The following is a 14,237-nucleotide window of genomic DNA, read 5'->3' on the forward strand; positions in this document are numbered from 1 at the left end:
GCACTTGTTTCTTATTATTTTGTTTTTCTAGACAAGGTTTCTCTTTGTAGCCCTGGCTCTCCTGACATTTGCTTTGTAGACCAGGCTCTCCTCAAATTCACAGAGATCCACCTGCCTCTGCCTCTCAAATGCTGATATTAAATGTGTGGGTCACCACATCTGGCAAAAGCACTTGCTCTTGCAGAGGACCCAGGTTTGCTTCCCAGCACCCACATTGCAGCTCAAAATCATCTGTTACTTGAGTTCCAGGTGATCCAACACCTTCTTCTGGCCTCTGTGGACACAAAACATGCAAGTAAACACTCATACATATAAAACAAAGTAAATCTTTAAAAGAAACAATAGGAAATGAGCCCTATATTTCAGTAAGTCTAGGTAATACAATAGACTTTAAACATATATACAAAATACACACAGTGTAATGCCTGGTGGAGAGACAGTACGATAACGTAGGTAAATATATTTAACAGACTGTGAAACACCTGATAAGTGCTAGTTGCTATACTTCCTAATGGCTACTGCTCTCAGATCTATCCTGAATGAAGCTTAAATATAATGTGGAAACAATGGCTTTTCTCTTGGCTACAGAGGCACAGAAATTAGGGAAACTGAAAAGAGGGATTGTGGTTACTTCCTCTACAGGGAAACTGCTACCTTTCCTTTGTATCATTAAGAAATGTCTAGACAGCCGGGCGGTGGTGGCGCACGCCTTTAATCCCAGCACTTGGGAGGCAGAGGCAGGCGGATCTCTGTGAGTTTGAGACCAGCCTGGTCTACAAGAGCTAGTTCCAGGACAGGCTCCAAAGCAACAGAGAAACCCTGTCTCGAAAAAACCAAAAAAAAAAAAAAAGAAATGTCTGGACAATCTCCCAAGCTTGTATGTACACACAAACACAGACACACACACAAACACACAGAAATAATCTTCAGGGAATCATGCAATCTTTAAAGCAATGTCAGGTCTGCGAGTTCATAAAAACAGTAGAATCTGGGGCTGGAGAGGTGGCTCAGGATTAGGAGCACTTATCACTCTTAGGGTGGACCTGGGTTGACTCCTAGCATCCACATGGTAGCTTATAACAATCTGTAACTCCAGTTCCAGCAGATCTGATGACAGTTTCTTATGTCTGTGGGTACCTGGTAGAGACATGGTTCACAGACAAACAAACAAAACACCCATACACATAAAAATAAAACAGACAAAAAAACCAACAATAATTTAATGTATCAAATACTGCTGACTGAGACCTTTTGAGGATTAGGCTTTATACACTCTGATGAAATTATCACAATCTTGAAAAACATAGTTTATTTGCATTTATTTTTTAAAATTTGTTCTGAAACAATGGAATTAAGAGATTTTAATCACTGCGGTTAAAGAAAGAAAGGCACTTGAACAAAATGTAAGACATACCCAAGAATATGGAGGTGGGCTTCTCAAGGGATTACTGCCTTTTGCATTTCAAACTAGAGAAGTATGGCTGGTACCAGAACCCAGGAATTGCAATGCAATCTAACCACCCTAAAAACAACATTTCAAAGTCTCAAAGAGTACTGCACTGTGAGGAAATTGTGCTGAGGCTATCTATGTGAAGGAGATCTGAAAAAAGAACCATGTTACTCAATTTCCTTGGGTAGGCACAGACAAATTCATTATAGGCAGAAGGACAGTTTATGAAGAGAAATATTTCATCCCATGAGTAAGTTTTTTCATATGGTTAATTCAACCCTTTCCATTAAAATAATTTTTTCTCTCTTCTGCTTCCATGTGGATGGTGAATAGGTACATGGCTCTCCCCCATGAAAAGTCCACTTAAGTAGATGGCAGGGGTCCTGTCTCTATCTCTGCTGAGATTATGAATAGGGTACTTCTCTCTCCTTAGTCACTTGGATCTACCTGAAGGTATCAAACTAAGAACAATTCAAGAAAATGGACCATGAAAGACAAACAGAAGAAGAGAACTCCAACCAAATCAAGAAGGCCAGCTGGAAGAATGCCTGAAGTCTCTTAGGACCTTAGCAGGCAAAGGTTTTCCCAACAGGCTCCACAGCAGGCTTCATGTCTGACATCAATTCAATTGTGGTGGTCTAGCCAGCATTTCTCAAACTAGAACATCCTGCCTCCATGTGACATTCAGTTACCTTGCTCAGACAAGAAGGAGGGGCTATGGATTCTGCCACTCTGTATTCCCCTTCCATTCCAAAACTATCTTGCTGTATTTGCTCAAATTTAGACAACCCAATAAAGGACTAAAGAGATGGTCAGAGAAGAGAATAATTTTGGCAGGAAGATGTCAAGATTCCAAGGCTAGGTTCAGAGGGGCTCTTCTGGGATGTCAAGATCAGATCCAAAACTCTTTCTTCTTTTGTTCTCATACAAGAGCCAGGAGATCAACTGGGATATGGCCCTACCACCGCAAATGTGACTGATCTCATCTGATCTTAGAAACTAAGCAGTGTCAGACTTACTTGGATTGCAGAACTGGGGCCTAAAATTGGACACAGAAATGGAAGGATAATTCTCCTTCCTCCCTCTGTTCTTCATACATTATTTCACTCTGGGCCCAAAGCATGCCAATCTCCACTTTGGTTTCCCTTGACCCATATACCTTATGGACAGGAGAGAGTTAATGATATGATATAGGCAAGCTATAAATTTCCCATCAGTGTGGAGAGAACAGGATTGTTGGCAGGGCAGGGAGGGGGCTGGGCTTGGGGGGGAATCTGGGAAAAAGCCAGGAGGTTGTCTCTAGGTAACAATAAACACTGCAAGCAAGGAGCAGCTGTTACACTTACTCTCTCTGCATCACAATGCTGAAATAACACTAATAAACCAGTGTGCCCAATGCACAGGCATACACACATTTAGGGCCAAGGCCCCAGTTGCATCTCTAAAGCCGCCCTCTACTCCAGAGCAGGGTCTTGATGTCACAAACATAGCAGTCCAGGCCTGGGTATACTTGCAGGGGCTGATGAGAGCATCCCAATCCAAAGGCAGTCGTGGAGTCAAGCTGGGCAGCAGAGGCTGGGAATATAATTCAGATCCTGTGATATTCAGTGGTAGAAACAATTCAAATTCAGCTATCTCTCAGCTGTGAAGAAAGAAGTGGGAGGAGGCATGTGTAAGGAGGGATAACTACTTACTATATCTGGTCAGATTGGAGGTAATCAGGTGGCCAAGAACTGAGCTGGCCAGTGGGAGGTGAAAGGGAGTAAAGAAAGGGATTTGGTTTGAGGCCAGCCTGGTCTACAAGAGCTACTTCCAGGACAGGCTCTAGAAACTACAGGAAAACTCTGTCTCGAAAAACCAAAAAAAAAAAAAAAAAAAAAAAAAAAAGAAAGGGATTTGGGAAGGAAGAGGATCAAGGACAATGTGGATGTGGTATCTTTCCTGGGGCTAAAGTCCCCCACTCCTGCCCATTCCTCACTGTATATCTAGGCTCCCCTCATAGTACAAGCTTTATATCAGGGTCAAATGATACGATAGCTTAGGTCAGAATTGAGCTTTAGCAATGGGTCCCAGAGCTCCTTACACTGCCAGGAAGGAGGAAGAGTAAAACTGACCTCATCTTCCTGCGTGAAGAATAGTTAATCTGTCTTTGTTCAACCAAAGTCATTTTTGGATCATCAGTAGAGGGGAAGAGCACCCTCATTCTAGCTAGAAAGTAGAGCTTCCAACAATAAAAGGAACAGAAAAAGACAAACAAGAACTAATAATCTATCACAGAATACCTGCCCAAGCCTCTCTTCTATGAGGCCAGAGGTCAGAATGTTTATTATCATGTACCTAGATATGCCAGTATCCAAAATCCCTATTGTTCTCTTTTTGCCAATTCCAGCCATGGACTGAGAGAGAATGCAGATGCACACCTGACCAGTGAGGGAGAACAATGCCAGCACTTCTGAACATCGGTGGCTGCAGTCACTTCCCAGCCTGTACCGATACCCTGTTCAGAAGTCTCAGTGTCTCTAGATGCTTCTCTGGTCCAAGGTGCCTGTCTGATTCTAGTGAGGAGAGCACTAAGCACAGGTGGCAATCCTCCCTGGGTCTGGCCTTGTAGCAGTATTTGCTTTGTTTTTGTTTTTCGATTAAGAAATTTCTATGTGGCTGAAGAGATGGCTCAGTGGTTAGGAGCATTTGCAGCTCTTGCAGAGACGCAGATTCAGTTCCCAGCACCCACATGGCAGCTCACAACCATCTGTAACTCCAGCTCCAGAGAATCCGCTGCTCACTTCTGGCCACCACACAGTCACCAGGCACACATTTCACATACAGACATACATGCGGGCAAAACACCCATGCACATAAAATAATCTTCAAAAAGAAATTTCTGGCACTAGGCATGGTAGTACATGCTTATAGTTACAGCACGTTGGAAGACTTTGGAGTCCAGCTTGGGCCAGCTCCATAATCAGATTGTCTCAATAACAAATAAACAACACCCCCCTGCCCCAAGTTTTATGTTAGCTGCATATACCAAGTCCTAGGCAGGCTACTGAGGAACAATAGTAATAGCTGTTTGCCAGGAAAACCTCTCTTTTGGAAGGTACCCAGGATTTCTGGGCTGCCCTGCCACAATGGATGTCAAATATTCTCCATGTAGCATGTGGAGATAGCAAGTGATGTCTCAGTCTTTCCTCACTATGAAAACTCAGTATCTCCTGCTTACTTCTTTTTCATCTCTCCCTTTCTTTCATAGCTGGGACATCTCCTAATCTCGATGAGAGATTTTTCATCTATAGAGCTCAGAGTGGGCAGGACTGGGGCAAAAGAAAACTCGAGCAGACTTGATCCCCCTTCCCCTCTGTTGTTTTCATGAACCACCCCCATTACTGTGAGTCACCAGAACCTCAAGCTCTGCTGAGCTGCCAGCAGCCTTCCTCCACCCCCTCTTACAGACAGGCAAATGTGTATCCAGCGAGCCCCAGTGCGCACCAATGTCCTACCACAGGGCCACAGCACTCTATTTCATCCTTGGGAATCTGCAACACACAGAGATGAATGAGCAACAGAGTGTGAGACCCTAGTATGTGCTCTGTGCAGGGCAGAGTCCTGGCGGCCTGCACAGTGGAACAGGCGCACCAGCCAGGAGAGCTGGCACACTTGGTCCTATCACCTCAGCGGCATATAAAAGGAAGAAGAAGATGGGGCAAGAATGCTGTTTCAGAAGCAGACATCTCCTCCTGGCTTCATCTCTGGCCCGTTGTTTCTTTTTGGCACCATAGCACTGCTACCTCTGTTAATGCCTTTCTCTGCTTTCCTTTCTGTCTATGGCTCTGGAAGATATAGGGAGATCTGTTATAATGTTATAATAGCTTCCTTCCTTCCTTCCTTCCTTCCTTCCTTCCTTCCTTCCTTCCTCCCTCCCTCCCTCCCTCCCTCTCTCTCTCTCTTTCTTTCTTTTTTAGGTTTTTTGAGACAGGGTTTCTCTGTGGCTTTGGAGCCTGTCCTGGAACTTGCTCTTGTAGACCAGGCCGACCTCGAACTCACAGAGATTCCCCTGCCTCTGCCTCCCAAGTGCAGGGATTAAAGGCGTGCGCCACCACCGCCCAGTTTGTATAATAGTTTTCTAAGTATTAGGGTGAGAGGTTCAGATTTCCAGATCTACTCTAAACCCATGGGAAAACTGAAGGGAGAAGGAAGAAAGGGGCCTCATTAGAGTAAAATTTAAATGCTGGGCCTATGCTGACTTATTCCAGAAGACAGGGAATTCTGGATACTGCTACCATACCTATGTCCTATCTAAGTATTTTTCTACAAAGGGCCTGGGTTTATTCTGGACTTCAGAGCAGGCTCTAGCCATGGACTTAAGGCTATAGATCTGAGACCCCAGGACCACCTTGGGAGTGAATAGCAGACCTGGTAGAATTGGAGCAGCTCTATTCCTGAGAACATCCAGAATGTAGAGTGAATGCTTCCCTATGCCGCCAGTACACTGTGAACCAATTACCAAGAGCAAAAAGGAGAGTAGCAGGCTTGTATACAGAAAGTAGTTACCCTCCCTCCTTTGCTGTATGCTAATCTTCACTGCTCTGGGTTCACTTTGAATGTCCTGCACTACATTGAGCAGCCAGTCCCACAGGTGAATTATAGGTCTCAGTTCTTAAATTTTTGGTTGTGAGCCTAGCCTTTTTTTTATGATTAAGATTACTAAATTTATCGAAGACAGTTCTAGGGATGGGAGGAAGTTAAGAATGAGAGCTGGAGAGTGTGGCAAATTCTATTGGTATTGCCTCCTAACCCTGCATCCTATCCTTGCCTCCAGCCCAGTTTAGCCTTATGAAGCACAAATCAAAGAATGTTGAAGATTTTGAGAAAAGAAAAGAATGCCGAGAATACCACCTTTGGCAACTCGGTAGGAAAGCCCCGTTTACCTCCATTCACCCTTCTTTCCCTGGCCCTAGCTATGAGCAGTGAAGGAAATAACAGAATGGGGGATATAGACAGCTGGAAATGTGCCCTTCTCTTTAGGATAAATCAACACTACAAGAGCCAGAAGGGGCCTGAGACTCTAAGGCCAGAATACTAAATGCATTCAGAAACCTTTCTTTCTTTTTTTCCCTCTCTTTAGCTTTTCAAGTGAAGGTTTCTCTGTATAGCTTTGGAGCCTGTCCTGGAACTAGCTCTGTAGACCAGGCAGCTCTCAGACTCACAGAGATCCGCCTGCCTCTGCCTCCTGAGTGGAGGATTAAAGGTGTGCGCCACCGCAAACAAGGCAAAATCCTATAGAGAGGGGCTGGAGGCAAAGATGAATAATGTCCTCTGGAACAGGCTGCACAAAGGGGGATGTTCCCATATCACGTCTCTTATTAGCTGCACCTGCTAGGTCTTCCTAAACTGCTTCCAGCACTCGGGAGACCGTGACAAGAGTCACTTGACACGTGGAGGACAGAACATCATGCTTATAGTTTTCATTGGCTTTCTTCCCTCCTTACCTACCTACTTTTTCTTGCCCTGTGCTCCCAGGAACTCTCCAAATCCAAAACATAAAGCAACTTCAGGGCAGGATTCAATTGGTTCTTCCTCTCTGGGTCCTGGATTCCATATCTGTACAATGAAGGGAGTCAGGCAAGTTGAGCTCCAAGTTCCCTTCTTACAACAATAAAACTCTAAGATTCAGACCCGAAGTCACCAGGTTTCATTTGCATGCCATTTTGCCTGTAACCTCTATGGCACTTAGTTCCTATAGAAATGTATAGAATGGGCCCCAAACTCTTTTCTTGACCACAATCCCAGGTCTATAGTCCCTAGCTCTTATTCTCTCTCTTCAGGGTCTTCTACGTTTAACTCCACTTCCCTTTCATAATCTTATACTCAACTTAGGAGCAAGAAAACAGCCTTACCTACTATTTTGGCTATAAATTTAGGCTGCAGACCTGAGTCAATCAGCACAATTCCATCTCTTTTGGAGGTCCTGGCAGTTGGGGGGAAATGCTGGCACCTTTCCCCAATGCCTCCCCTCCTCCTCCACCTCACTGTTCTCCATGCCAGAACGCAAAGTGGCCAGTGATTGATGGGCCCGGGTTCCTGGTAACCGCACCCAGTGGCCCAATCCTCCTCCCTTATCCAATCCCTCCCCTGTCCCTATTCAGAGATCAGATTGTCTCATGTTGGTCCCTGAGGTCCCATTAATTAAAAATACATCCAATTAAATGGCAGGTGAAAACGTGCTATTGGCGCTCTACACCCCCCGCCCCAGCTTGGTCTTTCCACCCTCACCCCCTCCTTTTAAGGCTCAGCTGTGCTTTGAGCTGAGAAAAAAAAAAAAGATGTGGAGAGAGGGAGTAGAGGAAGACATAGGGTAGAAGTATGACATGGGGGGGGGGTGTGCTTGAACCTCTGCCAGGGTAGCATGTGCCAGTCTGGGAGGGTGGCACCATGCCCTGGTATCTAATTTCTGGAGGTGTGAGTAGGTTAAGTCATCTGGGTACCCACCACCTCCACTTCTCTTAAAGGGGCAGAGGGCAATCATATGGTTAGCTGTACTGCCCTGCTTCTGGATTTGATAGGCGAGGAGCACAAGTGTAAATGGCAGAGGGATCTTTGGTGTGGATAAGATGTTCAGGGGTGGGAAGGGTCTGATTCATCTTGGTATACCTCAGATATTTCCCAAACTAGGAAGATAAAGGACAACTGACTGGGAGCCAGATGTCAAGGCGTGGTGATGCTCTTGAGCTTGGCTATGTCTACCCCTGCCTACAAGAAAGCTGGGAAAAGTATGGAGAGAGGAAGGAAGGAGCCATAATTTGGGTGGGAACAGATGGGTCAGATAGGATAAAATATAAACACAGATGAATGTTCATGTGAATTCCATGTCCCAGGGCACCTTAGATAAAAAACTCAGAGAGGCCTTTCCTGTTGGCTCTTTCTCTAAGCAAAAAACAGCAGCAGTGGCATTGTCATGTGACCATGGCCTGGCTGCCTAGTAGGCTGCGCATAGGGCAGCTCCTTGACAGTCATTGATGATCTCATTTTCTTCCTTCCTATGGAGTCTTAGCATCTTGCCGGGCAAGGTATTTGCTTCCAACCCAAGGTCCTCCTCTGGCCCCAAGTGACACAAGTCTAACAGACACTAGACACTGTTAGGAAGGACTAGGGTGGCGTTCAGAATTAGGTAGAAGCGAGGGTGCCAACTCAGGGTTTTGGCCTGGCTGCCTTGGCAGCCTCCGCACCTCCTCACTTCACTTTAAGGCTAATTGGAGATTTTAATCTGCACTGCTGCTCTGCTCAGGGTGCTGGGGGGAGCACCAGCTGTGCAGTAATTCCAGCAGCACCGACTGTTTAATCAAGCTGTCCTCCTGGGGAGGGGCCTTCAGGCATGGGGGAAGGAGGAAGACCTCTGTCATTTCCCTAAGCCTGTTCATTCTGGAAGGCCATCTGAGGGTAAACTGTGGAGTCCTCGGTCCCACAGGGCCCACGTCACTTGGCATGCCCAGCAGAGCCATGACACGGCACAGGGTAGACATGAGGCTCATAGCCAGAGCAGTCCCCTCATGCTGTTTTCTGATATATTTTTGGCTCAGAGCTCTCTGGAGTCCTGGATGTGCTTTGCCTGATCAGATACAAAGACCTACTAGACTTGAATTCTGTAAATTTGTGTTGGGGAGGGTGTCATGTGGGAGATGAGATAACCCATTTTCTCAGTTTTCAGTTTCTCAATACTTTCTCACTATCAAAGATACTTTTCTTTGAATATTTGTAAAAAAAAAAAACTTTTCCCCCTCTACAATATAACTATTCCCACCCTCCTGGACAGCAACTCAACATCTTTGGGGCAAGGAGGCAGTGGGTTTGACAGCTGGAGTTAGGAATGGCCTACCGTAAAGAGAGAGTACCTGGAAATTCTATGTTCAGCTAGGCACCTACTCAATTAGCAGGCCTGAGGGGCCAAGTGAATAGGCCTTGGGTCATTTTAAAGGAATAACAAGTGGTAGTTATTTTTTTTTCTGGCTTCTGGTCCAGGTTCTCTGGCTCTCCGGGAGTGTTCTGATCCTGTCCCTGGAAAGAGTGCCCTCATTCAACTGTTTCCGAGGGGCTGGAGTTTTAATTGGCCAGCAGTGCCCTCGTGTGGTAGAAATCAGAACTGCAATTGCCCTACCGGGTAGGCTGCTTTGAGAAATCAGGTAGGTGCTGGTGCTCTCTAATGACATCAAGGAACTAAACATTTAGTATATGTACTACCTGACTATTTCCTGGTATAGCTCCTGCTTTCTAACATCTGCTTTATCTCTCTTACTCACTCTGTCATAAATGCTCCCAGGGGAAGTAGCACCTGACTTAGACACTTACCCAGGCCTGTTGCTTTGGCTGTCTGGGTTGCAGAAGTGAGAGAAACACTGCTGAGAAAGGGGCCAGAGAGTCAGAAGGACAAGGCAGTGTCATCTCCAGCATTCAGGAGGCAGGAAGATGCTCTCACCCCCTTATAACTCTCCACAGGCCCCAGAATAAAGTGGTCACCCTTGCTATTAAAAGAGTAACACTAGTGGTTGATTCTACCCTACAGTCATTCTGTTTCCACTCCCTTAGGTATGTGGGGTAAGATGCTGGTCCTTCTGCTGTTGTTGTTTGAGGCAGGGTTTCTTTGTATAGCCCTGATTGTCCCAGTACTAGCTCTATAGACCAGGCTGGCCTCAAATTCAGAGATCCACCTGCCTCTGCCTCTGCCTCCTGAGTACTGGGATTAAAAAGTGTATGTCACCACTGCCTGGCCTAAGACGCTGGTCCTAAGAACAGACACTAGATAAATACTCTCAAAAGATCTAGGTACTTTCCCCAGTAGGCCTTCAGACTTTCAAGAGAAAGGGTATTTGTTCCTGGGTCATTTTTCACCAGAGTCAAAGACTCTGTTTACTGGTCCCTTCACATATCTACTAAATGAGGAAATGGTTCTAATTACAGAAAAGTGATGGACATTAGAAGAGGACCTAGAAAGACTAAGAGTTGGAGATTACTAAGACAAAGAGCTGAGTGACAAATGACTTCCCTTTGTGGAGACACTGAACAACAAAACAATTCCTTGATAAGCTAGATGTAGAACCTACAGACCCATCTCATATGAGGGGTGGAGGGAGGGAGAGAAACAGACACGAGAGAGAGAGAGACAGATAGAGGTCATCATTTGAGAGGTGGGTGAAACAGCACAACCTACTAGCAGGGAAGGAAGGTGCAGGTGCTGGTTCTGAGTACTGAAGACAGAGGAGGCAGGCTGCAGGCCTCTACTTCGGGTGCCTCAGGCAGTATCTGGATAGGTAGAATCTTCCACTGAACCTAGAAAGAATGTAGTGAAGGTGGTTAGAGGCAATGAGAAGAGATAGTACTGTCCTATCTTTTTTAAAAAAATATTTATTTATTTATTTTATGTATACAATACTCTGTCTGTGTATATGTCTGCAGGCCAGAAGGCACCAGACCTCATTACAGATGGTTGTGAGCCACCATGTGGTTGCCGGGAATTGAACTCAGGACCTTTGGAAGAGCAGGCAATGCTCTTAACCACTAAGCCATCTCTCCAGCCCCAAGTGCTGTCCTATCTTGACTTAAAAAAAGTTTTTCGGGGATAAAAGTGTTTAGTGTATGAAGGGGTATAGGTAAATGAGATATCTATCCTAAAGAGACTGACAGTAACCGAGTAACAATGCTGGTACTCAACTGCAGAGGAGTGTCTCCACACAGGAATGAGTGACTGCTACTGCTAGGGAGGGGCTCACCCATTCTAGCTGGAAGAGAACTTAGTAACTGGAGGGTAAGACCCCAGAATGGGCCAAATAAAAAGCTCTGGAACCCTTCTGGAGATCTCAGGAGAGGATTAGAAACTTCCCTGGCCATGAGTGAGGTGCTACTCCATGTAAAATCAGGCTAGTGGCTTCTGACTGACTTTAAGTCCTTAAGACTTCAATACCTGGCTTCAAGTATTGTGGATGAGACTGTTTGACAGGCTCTGGATGCAAGGTAACTGACGGATGTCCCCGAGTTCTTCAGGGGCCATTACTGTTGCTGCCATCTGTAAGGAAAAAGAGGCTACATGAGACATGAGACAAGAGACCAGACAACAAAGAGGGTCTTTGGTCATGCACAGATTATAGAGTTGACAGCTACCAGCGATAGTGTGATAGTTACTGTTTCTCCAATTCTCTTAAGCTTGAATTCCCCCCAAATTGCCAGATGAATCTTAAGAATGCTTTCAGAGGAGTTGACTGTTTCAGATTCCTACTTCCAAGGAACTAGCTCCCAGGCTGGTAAAGTGCAAAACCAGTGCCCCAATACTTAAACATGTATCAGGAAATTCAATAGAAATAGAAGCTGTGAAACGGAGTTATGATAAAGGGCAATGAGCATTCGTGTCAATACAGTTGATGCAAGGCTGTTATTTGGAGGAGGCAACCTAATTTTAGACCAGATCACCATCTTGGATTTAAGGTTCTCATGTCCAACAAAGTTTCTTTAAGAGGAGTTCTGAGGCAGAAAATGGCCCTGATTATGAAACAGAAAGGTTTGCAGGAGCAGACTTGATGCAATTTGGGCAAGTAGGCCTATCATTCATTTCCTAGAAAAAGACAAAGCCTTTGCATGGAGATCAACCCCACATTCCTCCATTCTACCAACTATAGTGCAATAGACTAACTGTAACTGATATATAATGGGATCTACCCCTTTGTTATCCAGATGATATCCACTTGGCAGATTCCCTAACACAGCCCATACCTATCTCCAAGTTGCCCAGTGTTTCTCTGCTTCCTTCAGCATTTCCCTCTTTACTATTACAGGCTCCCAATGTCCTATGTCAAGGGAAAGCAATCATAGGAAAGGGCAGTAGACACAGCTCCAGGATGAGATGACTTACAGAACCTGTCCCACCTGTTAAACCTATTTAGGGTTCTGACTACTGTGAAACACTTTTCCTTATGCATGGTCCAAGAACACCAAACACTGCTTTCCCCTGCCTACAAATAAAAGTAGAAGATTCAACTGTCTTGAATCTGAGAGTAGTTTGTTTTGCCTTGAATCCTATAATTCCATATCCCATTCACAGACACCTGCTCCCAGTCTTGCCTTAAAGAAGGGCTTTCTCTATATATACATTTTGATTCTTTTCAACATATCTTTATTATAATGCCAAAGAGCCTGAGATGACATTTAGTATGAATTTTTCATGTTGCCTCTGAGGATCTTTTCCTACTATCAGCCCTCCTACTTTGTGGCTAAGGGTTCTTTGAAAATTTGGGGTAACAGCATTTGGATCTTTGGCTGTGGCTATCACTTTTTCCACTGTTTCCCCAATAGATTCCTTATACACACACACAGATATGTGTGTGTGCATATATATATATATATATGTATATATATATATAATTTGTATGCCATTGAGTTTTTTTAAAAAAATCACATTATTTGTTTATGATACGTGTACGTGAGGAGTGCCTGTGCCATAGTGCATTTGTGGAGGTCAGAGGACAACTTGCAGGAGCTGGTTCTCTTGCTCCATCACGTAAGTCCTGGGGATGGATCTCAATTTGTTAGGCTTGACAGCAGGCATCTTTGCAAGCTGAGCTATCTTACTGGCCCAGAATGGGTCTCAGTTCTTTTTTTTTTTTTTTTTTTTTTTTTTTCGAGACAGGGTTTCCCTGTAGTTTCTAGAGCCTGTCCTGGAACTAGCTCTTGTAGACCAGGCTGGCCTCGAACTCAGAGATCCGCCTGCCTCTGCCTCCCGAGTGCTGGGATTAAAGGCGTGCGCCACCACCGCCCGGCTGGGTCTCAGTTCTTTAAGACAGGGTCTCACTACATAGCCTTGGCTGACTTCAAGATCTGCCTGTCTCTACCCACGGGATTAAAGGTGTATGTCACCACACCTGGTCACTAAGAGATTATTCTTGAAGATAGAAATACATAACAAAGTTTCATACTAATGACTTTAAATGTACTTTTAGTTCTCAATGTCTTTCCCCTTTCAGAATCTCAAGTTTCTTCTTTCTTGAAGTAGCTTTGGGTTATCAGGAATAGGCAATCTAACAGTTGAAGGCTTGATACTCATGTAGGTTAAAATTCTGCCTCTGGGAGCTAGTCATAGATGGATCAACAGTCTCACTGCATGACTGTGGATGAGACAGACTTTCCTTCCTTAAGCCTTAGCATCTTGCTTTAAAAAGACAGGCTGGACTACATGACCTCTTTTCTAGCTCTGAAAATCTATGATTCAATTCAGTAAAATGCAAGACCTAAATGCTCTCTCATCCCCTTCGATATCTGTGCCTGTCACTCTTCTCTATACCACTGTGGGAAGAAGTACCCCTGTAGTATATGCTTTTCTAATATACTTTGACTAAATGGGAAAAATGAATCCTAAGAGTTCTTCCTTTAAGTGCTAAGTCCTTCTAAGAGGAAAAGTTAAGGAAGAGATATAATTCCGATCTTGCCAAAGCAAACAAGAGACTGCGTCTCCCCACCCTCAAGTTGGCAGACTTGGATTTTCCCTAGGGAACCCCATATAAGTAGTGGACAACATTAGTGTGTGTAGATGGGAAGAAAGGCCATGTAAATACATCCATAGCAGAGAAATAAGTATCAAAGCCCACACACTCCTGTTTTCCTACTGTGGGCCTGTACATGCCTGCAAGAAGCCTTAGCAGGAGTGGACACGGCATTCCAGCCTCCTTTCTCTCCAAAGTCAGAAAGGAAGAGACAGTGCGACAGGAGCTACTTGGCTTCCTATAAATTGTTTTGTCCTTCCTCACAGCTGCAA

General features: G+C 44.8%; 1 protein-coding gene across 11 annotated transcripts in view; it reads right to left on the reverse strand.

Moving 5' to 3' along the window:
* Positions 1-1,191: 1,191 nt before the first annotated feature.
* Cdk12 (cyclin dependent kinase 12) overlaps positions 1,192-14,237 on the reverse strand; it is a 76,701-nt gene continuing 63,655 nt past the window's right edge. For 2 of the 11 annotated variants that reach the window (XR_006020817.1, XR_006020807.1), the window contains 4 exons: positions 11,400-11,501; positions 10,650-10,768; positions 6,941-7,048; positions 1,192-5,277 (listed from right to left, as the gene is read on the reverse strand). The gene's annotated coding sequence lies outside the window, so the exon portion shown is untranslated. Of the gene's footprint in view, positions 5,278-6,940; positions 7,049-10,645; positions 10,769-11,399; positions 11,502-14,237 lie in introns of all 11 variants that reach the window. The other 9 variants (XR_006020813.1, XR_006020811.1, XR_006020812.1 and 6 more) reach the window with 9 other exon arrangements.

Source organism: Arvicola amphibius, chromosome 4, assembly GCF_903992535.2.
Source record: "Arvicola amphibius chromosome 4, mArvAmp1.2, whole genome shotgun sequence".
In the NCBI taxonomy this organism is placed as follows: domain Eukaryota; kingdom Metazoa; phylum Chordata; class Mammalia; order Rodentia; family Cricetidae; genus Arvicola; species Arvicola amphibius.